This window comes from Solanum lycopersicum, chromosome 7 (genome assembly GCF_036512215.1).
Source record: "Solanum lycopersicum chromosome 7, SLM_r2.1".
NCBI lineage: Eukaryota > Viridiplantae > Streptophyta > Magnoliopsida > Solanales > Solanaceae > Solanum > Solanum lycopersicum.
The window spans coordinates 22,080,461-22,093,369 of NC_090806.1; the positions used below are offsets into that span (position 1 = coordinate 22,080,461).

The following is a 12,909-nucleotide window of genomic DNA, read 5'->3' on the forward strand; positions in this document are numbered from 1 at the left end:
TCCGGTACATATGCTGAGGATGCTACATCCAACCAAAGGAAGTCGATATGCCGCATGTCCCTCAACTTTTTCTTAATTAGAGAAGTCCTTAATAGGAGGACTCAAGACTTAGGTCTTCTTAGATGTGTTGATGTTTTTTAAGTTGCAAAGCTTATTGAACAGATACATGCCAGAGTTTGTGGTATGCATATGAATGTGCTGACTTTGGCAAGAAAAATCCTTCGAGACGGTTATTTATTGATGACAAGGAGAATGACTAGTGCAAGTTTGTGCAAAAATGTCATATATGTCAAGTGCACGGTGATTTGATCCGAGTGCAACCTCAAGAACTCAATGCTATGAGTTCACCTTGGCTATTTGTAGCTTGGGGTATGGATGTCATCGGTCTGATAGAGCCAGCCACTTCTAATGGACAAAGATTTATTTTGGCGGATCATCTTGCAACTTCTTACAAGTCGGTGACCAAGAAAGTTGTGGCTGATTTTGTTAGCTACAATTTTATAGGCAGGTTTGGAGTACCAGAATCGATCACTACTGATAATGGTGCAAATCTTAATAGTCACTTGATGAGAGATATATGTGAGAAATTTAAGATCACGCACCGGAATTTAACCGCTTATTGTCCCCTAATGAACGGAGATGTAGAGTCCGCCAATAATAATATCAAGAAGATACTGAGGAAGATGATTGAAAATCACCGAAGTTGGCATGAGATGCTGCCATATGCTTTGCTGGGTTATCGAACGATTGTCAGAATATCGATTGGAGCAACTCCATATTTTCTAGTATATGTAACAGAAGCAGTCATACCTGCTGAACTTGAGATACCATCCCTAAGGATAATCCAACAAGCAGAATTGAGTGATATTGAGTGGGTCTGCAAGCGCTTTGATCAATTAAATTTGATCGATGAGAAGAGAATGGTCGCCGTTTGTCATGGTCAACTATATCAACAGATAATGATTCGTGCTTTTCACAAGAGAGTTAAGAGCCATAATTTTTGAAGTTATACAGTTGGTCCTTAAGAGCATTTTTCCTCATCAAGATGAATACAAAGGAAAATTCGAGCCAATTTGGAAAGGACCCTACATGGTTCTCAAGGTATTATCCGTAGGTACTTTGGTCATATCGGAGATGCTTTAGTCCTATCAAGACTTGATATACTTTGAGACTTGCAACAGGAACATAATTTTTTAGAAGATCTCAAAATTCTGCTATGTACTCAGTTACAATGGAAAGATAAACAAGACAGTTAACAGGGACAGGAATTTGGAGGATGGCCTCAAAATTTCAGCATGGGTTTATCTACAAGTCTGCAGTGACTCTGAAAACTCTCTAGCGAATAATCAGATAGACTTCCAAGCATCAGACTCAAAGAAATTTGTTAAGCCTGATATGACATGACTTGACATTGACCTTTTAATGATACTATTTCTCAAAAAAAATTTCATTTAAATTTTCCCTTTTATGTTTCCTTTTTTTGATATAAAATATATTGTCTTATCTATCAAGAGTCGGGAGATCGTAAAATCAATCGGAGATAGCAGGAGAAGAAGAAGACAACTAAAGAAATCGACACAGATCAACTTCTTTTAATAACTAACAATTTTTTTGTGGACGCCGGTTTATAGCTTTTCTCTGAAATCAACAAATTCTTTCGATGGATGAATATCGAGAAGTCAAAGGATGAGAAAACTATCCAAAAATTAATATTTTTCGTAGAAACAAGAATCATTTTATATCACTTATGTCGAAGAGTTGGGAATATGAATTGCTTATTTCAATCAATTTCCATCTATGAAATTTTTAAATAACGTCCAACTAGATTCAAATGGTAATCAAGAAAAAATCTCAAGAAAGAGTGTACGATTTCCGTAAAGAACGTCATTTGCATCATAATATTGGATATGATATTATGCATTACACAGAGGAGTCAGTTATTTTATTTTCGATCAAGATTATATACTATATGGAAGTCATTTTATCTTTGTCATTATCGGAGACGATATGATTATCTAGAAAAAAACCACCCAGAGGATCACTATGTTGCTCAATTGAATCACTAGCTTCATTTAGTACCAAGGATGACATCAAGAGTTAATATATGTGCATCGCAGGAAGATGTTCATGCCCTGCGGAAGATCATACGTCGAAAGTCAATATCCATGCATCGCGAGTCAATATCCATGCATCTTGGAGGATCATGTATCGCGAGTCAATATCCATGCATCACGGAAAATCATGCATTGGGAGTCCATATTCGTGCATCGCGAGTTAATATCCAAGCATCGCGAGAAGATTTCATACCTCACAAAAATTTATGCATCGTGAGAAGATTTCATACCTCGCAGAAACTTATGCATCATGAGAAGATTTCATACCTCGCATAAATTTATGCATAGCGAAAAGATTTCATATCTCGCACAAATTTATGCATAACGAGTAGATTCCATGACTTGTTGAAATTTATGCATCGCGAGAAGATTTCATGCCTCGAAGAAATTCATGCATCACGGGAACATATTCATGCCCTGCAAGAAATCATGTACTACCAAGAGATGGAATTGTGCATCTCAAGATAAATATTTACCCATCGACATTAACTGAATTCTTTAATTTTGATAAAAGTACGCATCAAAAAGAGCATAAAAGACGTTATCAACTGAAATTATCAGCATTGCATCAAATTTCGTTTATGTTGACATCGCATGAAGAGTACATTGAAGATTGCATTGCAAACACAAGACATAAGTTTTATTTTCTTCACGTCAAATCGATTGAGTTGTCATCAAATGTGGAGGAGAATAATTAAACGTCGACATGGTAAAAGACACTATCTCTCATTTTAATTACATTTTTTTTTTGTTGAAGAGTTTTGTTTTAATCTTTGTCGAGAGAATCAGGAAGGATGAATTCTCCAAAAAAAAAAATCACAGGTGCGGACGACATCAAAAGGATCCAACACAACATTTAACTTTTTCTTAGCAACAAAAAGGGACATAGTCCAAAGGAGTGTCAAACTCTAAGGATACGAGTAGAGGAGCTACTTCCACCATAATCAAACCGCACCTCTATCATAATGCATATGGGTTTTTCTTTAGTTTTATCAGTTTCGGTCTTGCATCTAAAAAATTTGATTTACCATAAGTAAGTTTCCAATCCAAGTGACAAACCTAATTATGAGTGTGAAATGCGCCACATTCATGGCTAAGAGGGTACAAACCTCTTTTTCATATTCATTTTATTGTCACTTTTCCAGAGCAAAAGGTTATCTAGCATAATAGATTTGCTTTGAACCAATCGAGTCAAATTACAAACAGCCTGATTCCTAAAGTTTATGGATATGTAGGCGGGCTTGATGTTGAAAACTCGGTTTTATTCTAACATTCTCTCTTAAATATTATTCCCAAGCATCCCAATACCTTCATAACTCGGTATCGAGATGACTTCTGATTTCTTTAAAATCGTGCGTTAAATCTAGTGTATCAAACTACAAGTGGCCTGAATTCTCATAAATCTTGAGATATGTAGGAAACCCATTTTCAGGGTTCGATCATAATCAAGAGTTTGTACCAAATTCCTTTATGAACCTGGGGTCGGTCAAAATTGGATCAATCAAATTCATTTTCCTCGGATTTCTTACCTCAATCCAAATAAAATGAGGGACAATTGTTGACACTCAATTTTGACCCTCCACCATAGGAATTACTTCATGAGCTTCTTAAATTTCCCAAAAATTTTAAAATAATTAGTTTTATAAATTTTAAGAAAAAATATAAATTTTGCATTATTTTAAATATTTTTGCGATTTCTTATAATTTTTAGATAATATGTAAATTTTACATAATTATGTATATAATGAGTATATTTTATGATTGTTCAAAACCATCTCAAAAGTATTTTAATTTTAAGAAAGTATTCTATTAAATTAGTTTAGTTTGAATCATGGTTATATTTTTTAATCACTATTTTTAAAATTATTTTTTTATTTTATTTTGTTAAAATTCGCAAGTTCGTTGACTAATTAATAGTAATTAGTCTTATTTAAGGTTTAACCGAATTAGTTATCTTAACTCAATTTTGCGAGTTCTTAAATTTAATCCATCTTTAACTTCCAACATAACTCAATTTGGGTCATTTCACCCTTTTCAACATGCCATTTTATCTTGCATTTTTAAGATCATTTTGGGCCTCTTCCAATTTTCCAGCAAATTTGTCCTAGCAGCAGCCCACTCCTTTATTCTTCCCCTCTGACCCAACCCAAGAACAAATCCAGCAATCTGATTACCAAAAGGAAAATTCCACGGTTTGTCTCCCTCAGCAGTTTGCAAAATGATAGATTTTTTTAGCACATCAAATCGGCTTCACGACGTGATAGACGCAGAAACGCGTGAAAATCATCGAGCCATCCTATACGCGCTCCATCATCCCAACGTGCCTCACTTTTTTCACTTCAGCAAACGACAACAAGCGGCGCTAGAGGGAAAGCGAAATCACGCATCTTCTTCCCTCTACTCTGCCCACTCGTACAATTTGCAAAAGCGATTGCAACACGTTGATTCGTCCTTCTAGCATGAGGTCGATCCACGTTGCCCTCAAGGACGATGTGATCGATCCAGCCATCCATCCACCTTTCCCATTTTGAAATAAGGTTGAAATCTCAGGGAAAAGGTGTTTGACCTTCAGGATATTTCAAATTTTAGTTGAAAAGAGGTTTTGAACCCGAATCCAATTCAATTAGTCCCCAAAACGATGTCTAATTATCTTCTTTATAACCTCTTCTTTTTTCAAAAGGATTTTTTAATTTTTGGAGAGGCCATTCTAGACAGCAAGATTTGTGGAGAAAATTTTAGTGTGGGAATTGCTAAGAAAAAGAGAAGTGAAAGAGATAGAGGTTTTCTCCGAAAAGTGTTTGATTTTCTCGCAGCAATAACTTAGACTTGAAAGATATTAGACGATCTTCTCTAGCCCTTTGAGACGTTGGAAAGGTATTTTTTGAGTCTAGTTCTGCATCTTTACATAGCTGTTAAAAAATTGAATCATGTTGTGGTCATCGCTAGCTCGCTTCTCGTCCTAGTACGCTCCCTAGGGAAGATAATACTTTCTCCTTCATAATGCCTTCTTTGCTCCTCTCGCTATTTGTTTGTTTTTCTATCTTAAAAGATGACACTTTTCTGATGTCAAATAGCCTCATTATTCAACTGGTTCGTTGCAGGTAGTCGAATTGGTGATTTATTAATATGGTATTGAATGAAATAAATAGATTCGTTTGGTGTAGGATCCATTATTAGGTCGTACATAAGCATCGATTTCTTTTCTTCCCTTGTTATGATTACCTTAAAGTTCCCCGAATCAGTACTTTCCTTTCTTTTTTTTAAAAAAAAATGTAAAGTTTCTTTCATCTGTTGTCGCTATAATGTTTTTTTTACATCTTTATCATTGTAAGATAGGGATAATTTGGAGAGTTCGGTGGTATGAAGTGTGTACGTTGTTATTTACTGTGGTCAGATGCAAATGGTTCCTTTACCTCCGTCTTCCACGCCTCTATTTTCAGTTAGCTCTGGTTCAAGTTATCTTGTTCTTCGCTTTGCCTCGATGGGTTGTTTGAATGACTTGTTCGTTTTTACTAAGATTAAATGATTTCATGTGTACAAGGAATAAGTTAGGCTTAGTTTTAATTCCTTGTATTATTCTCTCAAGATGTTTATTTGTGTAGAAGTATGACTACCCTTTTTTCGAAACCGTGTAAGCATTGTAGATCCATCTTTACTGTTATCTTTTAGAGTAATTTCCTCAATACACTTTTGCGGATCTTTGTGTGTGCTTACCTTTCAATCCTTACCACTCCCTCTTAGGTTGTAAATCATGATTTTATAGTTACTAGTATGTGGAATTTGGTTGTCAAGTTAAGAATTAAGGGTTTGCTCTTATTCTTAATTTAATAAAATGATTCTTTATTTTGTCACACATTTCTTCTGAAATCTTAGAGTTTCTTTGGCCTCATGAATTATTTTTGGAGTCATCAAGAAAGTTATTCTTCAGTTGCATGATTAAGCTTTCTTTTCAACATCGTCTAGTCGGTTGGTACTTCATTTTGTCTTGCAAGTGTTATGCTTGTGTGGGAGCATAAAAATCATAGTTATTATTAATAATGATATATATAATGAATAAAAGGTACATGAAATATATTGAATGAAATAAAAAAGAAGCATAATATATAAAATAAAGATTATTTTATGTCGTTATTGTAATAATATAGTTGGATCAAATTACATTGATAAAGTAGTAATTAGTTGTGTAGTGTAATGTTGTGTCAATATTTGTACAATTGTTTTCTGTAATAATAAATTGGATTCATTGATAAGAAAGTTGTGGCTTTGACTAATATAAGTGATGAAGCTTTAAAATGATCTTAAAATGCATAAATTAAATATGAAATTTTGTATTCATAACAAGTTTCAAATAATGTAAAATTAATTTTTGAAATATAATAGTTTTATTAAAATAGTTTAATCACTTTATCTTTTTTTTTTTTTTGCAAATTAATTGCAACTGGTATAAGTTGTAATGGTAATAATTAATAGTATTTTTTTCAGGATTTGTGTTATAATTTAATATATTATAAAATGTATAATTATTGCTCTAATTTAGAAATATTTTGAAATACTAAATACTTAATAGATTTGATGATTTTATATAAGACAACTATGATGACTATAATAAATTTGGTAAATAGTGTTGTGAGGGAATTTCATTGAATTGGTATTTCCCATATAAAGAGTCTATTACATCATTCGCTAATTTTATATTTAATTTTAAAAAAAAGTGATTTAATTTGTTCTTAATGATCCTAGTCTCTTTCTGTAACTGTCATAGACAAGAAAATAATTTTAAAAAAGGGTCATTTCATTTTTAGTAGATAATTACTTACTTTATCATTACCTTTGTCTAACAGTTATGCCTAGATTCACCCTTTATCACTGTTAGTCTTAATATTTTATTCTTTTGCTAAGCCTTGACATTTGGTGTTTTACCTTACTACTTTGAGAATAAATTCACTTTCAGATGAAAGGTTATTAAGTGTTTGTATGCATTTATTTATCCAACCATCTGTTAGCGTAAATATGTTTATTACTTTGTTGGGGGTGGAAGCGTAAAGAGAGATTATTCAGAAAGAAGAGAGATGTAAGGATGAAGGTGTGTTTTATTTATGAGGAAAGCTCCTCTATTTATACATATAAATTACACCGTCATACTATTTACTTTACATAATTGGCCGACAAACTTTTTACATGATTGACCGACAAACTATTTACTGTATGACTTTCGTACATTTGGCTTTTTTCAGCCGACGCAAGACGACAAAAAATAAAAAGACTCTTACTTTATACATATGGCTGATATTCAGCCAACAATAATAACTCTTTTTTTTTATCTTTATGTCTTATCTTCTTTTTCTTAGTCTATTCCAGTTGTATTCCGGGGACATAGTTATCTTCGCCATTGCATTTTGAACATAGATGGTCTGGATACTTTTGTCCAATTAGTTTGCAGTATCTGGTCATCAAGTCTTGAGAAATGAAATTTTTTCTGATAGCCCTTGTTGTAGGTGTTTGTTCTGGCTTCAGTAGACTTAATATCCATTGTCGTACTTCTTCCATATCTGCTACTCTTATGTCTTTACAATTGGAGTATATCATTGTCTGATCTCTGTTGTAATAACTCCAAATTGCATTTTCATTTAGGTAGTTGTTTGATAACTCATTTAATATAGTAGTTATCCCAATAGTCCTTTTGTTTGCATAAAAATCTGGGATATCCACCTTCTGTATCTCTTCTTGTGTATCTATTTTTTCTGGTATTATGATATATCTAGTTAAACCTATCTTAATAACTTGTATTGTAGGTTTAATTTCTTCATATAGTATCTCTGTTGTTGCTGAGTAGAACTTTATATAAAATAAAGTTCCTTTTGTTATTCTTTTATATTGCAGAAATGCCTTATGTAGCTCAGGTATTTTAGCTACTTCGTCTCCTGTAATAGTATATACTGTGCTTATAAGTCCGTAATTGTAGCAAGTTGCTACTAGGTTTGGATTCGTTCCTGGTTGTGCAATTAGTTTATTGTATCCTTGTAGATGTTGGGTTATGTAGTCTTGTTCAGGGTTTCTCGTATTTTTGGCTTTAGGGTTTTTGTTTAGAAAAGTCTGTACTTTGTATATGTTTTCTATATACATTCTGGTAATGTTGTTATATGTTTGTTTATCTGAATCTAGGCTGGCTTTGTAGGTATTTACCTGTGGTGGTATGAATATATCTTTCTGGGTACCTTGAGGAGTATATGGTTTTGAGAATAACTTATTCAAGTTTGTATTTGTGTATTTTATTTTAGTCTCCTCCTTTTTTGTAGATTGTCCTGCTGTAGATGTGCTGGCTGTAGCTGCATTTAAACAAATGTTATGGGTTTTTTTGAGTATCCCATCGTCTACTTGTAGCTCTGGAATTTTTGTGTCTTCCGATCGACATAGCTCCGCATATTTATAGTCATGCTGCTGACTTTTAGTTTTCAAATATTGTAATTCTTTACTCATACTATCTACTTTCGTAGAAAGTGTAGTAATAGCTTTGAGTATTTCTTCTATTGTATCTGGTTCAGTTTGTGTTCCTTTTTCTTGATAGGTAATCTGCAACAAGATTTTCATCAGTTTTTATAATTTCAATTGTAAATGTAAAATTTAATATATTCAATACTAATCTCCTTATTTCTTTTGTTGTAACTGAATCATCTAGCTTTTTTGTTATCCACCATTTTACCTGTGTGTTATCTGTTCTTACAATAAATTTATTGTAAACTATATATCGCTCAAATGCTAACAAACATTTATATAATGCAAATAATTCCTTTCTATTTATTTCCCATTTTGCTTGTGCCTCAGTATATGATCCTGAGCAATACCTGCAATGGTGTTCTACCTTTTCTTTGTCATATTTATATTTTAATACTCCTCCGTAACTGTGGTCACTTGAATCTGTTTCAATTATATATGTGAAAGTTCTATTTTCATCAGGAAAATATAATTTTGGTAATTTTTTGCATAATTTTTTAATATTTTTTATGTGTTCTTTATCTTTATTGTCAAAATGATATTCAATATCTTTTTTGAGTTTTTTGTATAATGGTTTTAAATGTTCTGCTAATTTTGGTATATATTCTCTTACTTGATTTACTAATCCTAAAAATGATTGTAATTTCTTTTTTGTATCTATATTTTCATCAATAGTGATAATTTTTTGTACTATGTGAGTTTGCATTTTTATTCCATTTTTATCTATTTGTATTTTTATATTTTTTGCTTTATATTTGATCATACTTCCTTCATTGTTAAATCCTGTTACTAACATAGGTGTTTTTAATTTTTCCCATTTATCTTCTGGTAAGCAATTATATTTACATATATTCGCTTCTGCTCCTGTATCTATCATGGGTGTATAATATCTGTTGTGATATCCTTCTACAATAATTTTTACAAGTATGAATATTTTCATTAATCATTTTTGGTTCTTTTTATAATTATTTTTTTATTTTGGCAAGTTATTGTTAATTGTTCATTTTCTATGCTGTATGGTTTAACTTTTTCTAACCATTTTATTCCTAATGTGATATTATGATTTCCTTCATATATCTTAAATTGTATTTTCAATGGAATTCCTCCTATAATTATTTCTTTTTCTGTTGTCTCTTCATTTGTATTTATTATTTCACTAGGTAATCCAGGGCATATGTGTCCTGTTTTCATAATTTCTTCTTCTAATACTAGTTCTCTTGTTATATGATTCTCTTCTTGTCCTGTGTTTATCAAGATTTTATATTTTCTTTGGTCCATTATTCCTGTTATAAAATAATGATATATTGTTATTTCTCCTAAATCTTGTGATATTTCATATTTTCTTTTAGATGAACTCATTCTTGATGAGGAAACTCTAGTCATCATATTTAATGAGTTTGTATTTGGTGTACTTGAGGTACTTAATCTTTCTTTTACTATCTCCAATTCTTCTTCTGTATCCATTTCTTTATAACTATAGTCATTATTATCTATTACCGTAATTATTCTTTCAAAAGGATTTTCTATTTTTATTTTATCAATTTTATTTTTTGCTGTTATTTTATGTTTTGTTGTTAATATATAAAGATTTTTACATCTTGCTGTGAATACCTTACTTCCTGGTGCTAACTCTATTCCTGACATTTTCCAATATAATACTAATGATTTGTCTATATTTGTATCTGTTAATGCTACTGTATAATTAGCACTTATTATAAATTTAAATTTCTGGTATATTAAATTTCCTTTAACTGCACTTATTACGCTTTTTTCTATAGGATATTTTATTATATCATCTGCTAAATATATTTCAATGGGCGTATCTATTCCTTCTCTGAAACAAGCTTTTATTAGTATTTCCGTTCCTCCTAAATGTACATATTTTATAGCTTCTTTATTTTTTATGTTTTGTATTTCTTTATTTATTATTCGTTTGTTTATTATAGGTATATATGCTTTTCCACTTGTATATTTTCCGTCCATGATATGTTCTTTTTGACTAACCACATAATATTCTTCTTTCTGTCTTTTTAAAAAAGTTTTTTAGTATAGGTATGTCAAGTATTTTTTCAACACTTAAATCTAATTCTTTTCCTTTTATTTGTTCAAAAAGTGTATTATCAAATATGATTTTTTGGTGTGATGATTCTTCATCTTCATAATTCTCTTTAGATATTATTTCATTTTCAGACATTATATTTCTTCCTCTTCTTCTATTTCATTATCTAGTTTTTCTTCTCCATTTTCAGTTTCTATATCTGATACTTCATATATACTATGGTTTTCACTTAATTCATACTCTATGTATTCTATTTGCATATATTCGTCATTACCTATAACTATTTCTGCAATTTATTTTCTTTTTGGATTTTTTGGTAATTTACAGTCTTTAGCTATGTGTCCTATCTTTCCGCAATTATAACATGTACATTGGGATATCTTTCTTTTTGGTCTATATGGTCTTTTTATTTTATAGTTTTTTACATAATACCTTCGTCTTGGTTGTTTATATTTATACTTAGTTTTATTTTTTCTATAATTTTTATATCTTCTAGATTTTGTTTCTTATTTGTACACCCAAACTGTGGTGTCATTTTATTTTTACAACATGATAAATTTTTATTTAGTACTTTTTCCATTTTTAATTTTTCTTTTTGGTTTTCGCATAATTGTGTAAACCATTGAGATAGAAATTTTATTCTAGCTCCTAAAGTATCTACCATTCCTTCATTATTCCAATCCTTTATTATTTTTGTGCTAAACGGTTCTGGTAATTTTGTAAAATATTGTTTTCTTATTTCTTTTGCTTCGTCTAAATTGTATTTAGATTTGTAATAGTATTCTTTAAATGCACAAGTATATTCTTCTATATAACACATTTTACATATAGCTAATTTTGTCATAAGTTGTCTATTTATTATTTTTTCCCTATTTTGTTCTCTTATATCCGTGGTCATACCTCCAAATTCATTTCTTATTGCTGATTCATATTTGTCTAGTATATCTATATTTGTTGCTGATGGGGATCCATCCATTTTCTTATCATTTCTAAGTACTTCTAAACTTTCTGGGGGTAGATTTTCTATCCATAATTTTGCCGTTCCTATGAATTTTCTTTCTATATATCTTTGTGTTTTTGTTGTTTCTATTTTATTATCTATTAACTGCTTGGATATATTTCCTGCCCATAGTAATATTGTTTTATTTATGTCTGTGACGCAATCTAAATCTAAGAAATTATATTGTTCACTTATTGGTTTCGGTATCCAATTTTTATTTAATGTACTGTCCATATTGCATTATTTCTATCTGATTGTTGATAACTTTCTGTATAATAAGTTGGTGGTGTCCACCTAGGACTACTTCTAGGGCTATTTCTGGGACTATTATCTGGGGTTTTGACTCTTGACGTACTAGGTCTATTCATATCTCCTGTGTTTATTTCTAATTTTTTTAGTTTATTTGTCTGTTCTAAGATTTCTGTATATGTTTCACTTATGTCACTTATTTCTGATTTTTGGTCATTTTCATTTTCATCTATTTCATTTACTTCATTTACCTCAATATCTTCATTTAATTTTTGTTCCATTTCTTTTATTTCATTAGTTAATTCAAGCTCTTTATCTTTTTCCTTTTGTTTTTGCTTATTTTCATATAATAATTTTAACCTAGCTAATTCTTTTTCTAATTCACTTATTCTTGTATTTTTTATTTCTTCTAATTGTTGTACTTCTTGTTTTGCTTGTATTTTTATTTTTTCAATTTCTCTTGATTTGTCTATTTCTTCGTTTTCTTTTGTTATTCTTATCATAGCTGTTAATCTATCTTCTAATTTTGCCGTTTCTTTTTCTAACATTAAGTATAAATTATTTTCAATTTTTTTATATCTTCTTCCTAGATTTGAAAATATTATTTTTATTATCATTCCGTCTTGATTTTCGTATATTTTTTCGTCTACTGCAAATTCTTCTTTATTCATTATAATCTATGTATTATATTATGCTGTAACTTATATTCAAGACAATCTAATTCTAATTTTATCATGGATATATCTTTTCTTTGTGCTAGTAGTGATTTATTACATACTCCTGCTAATATGTTTTCTTCTAATCTTCTTTTTCTATGTTGTAATTCTTGTTCTTTTTCAGCATTTTTTTCCATTATTTCTTCTATTAATTGTTGTTTATAGATTTCTCTGTTCATACTGTTTTTTTAAACAGCAGACATATTTATATTCTGTTTTTGAAATTATGTTTATCAATTGATCTTTTCTATCATTATCTGTTTTGACTGGTTGTGATAG

At 30.6% G+C, this 12,909-nt stretch overlaps 1 long non-coding RNA gene across 1 annotated transcript; it reads left to right on the top strand.

Annotated features, from left to right (window-relative positions):
• The first annotated feature begins 4,033 nt into the window (after positions 1 to 4,033).
• Positions 4,034 to 8,771, top strand: LOC138337160 (uncharacterized). The gene is made up of 2 exons (XR_011210644.1): positions 4,034 to 4,988; positions 8,411 to 8,771. It is a non-coding gene; the product is annotated as an uncharacterized lncRNA (long non-coding RNA).
• The last annotated feature ends 4,138 nt before the right edge of the window (positions 8,772 to 12,909 follow it).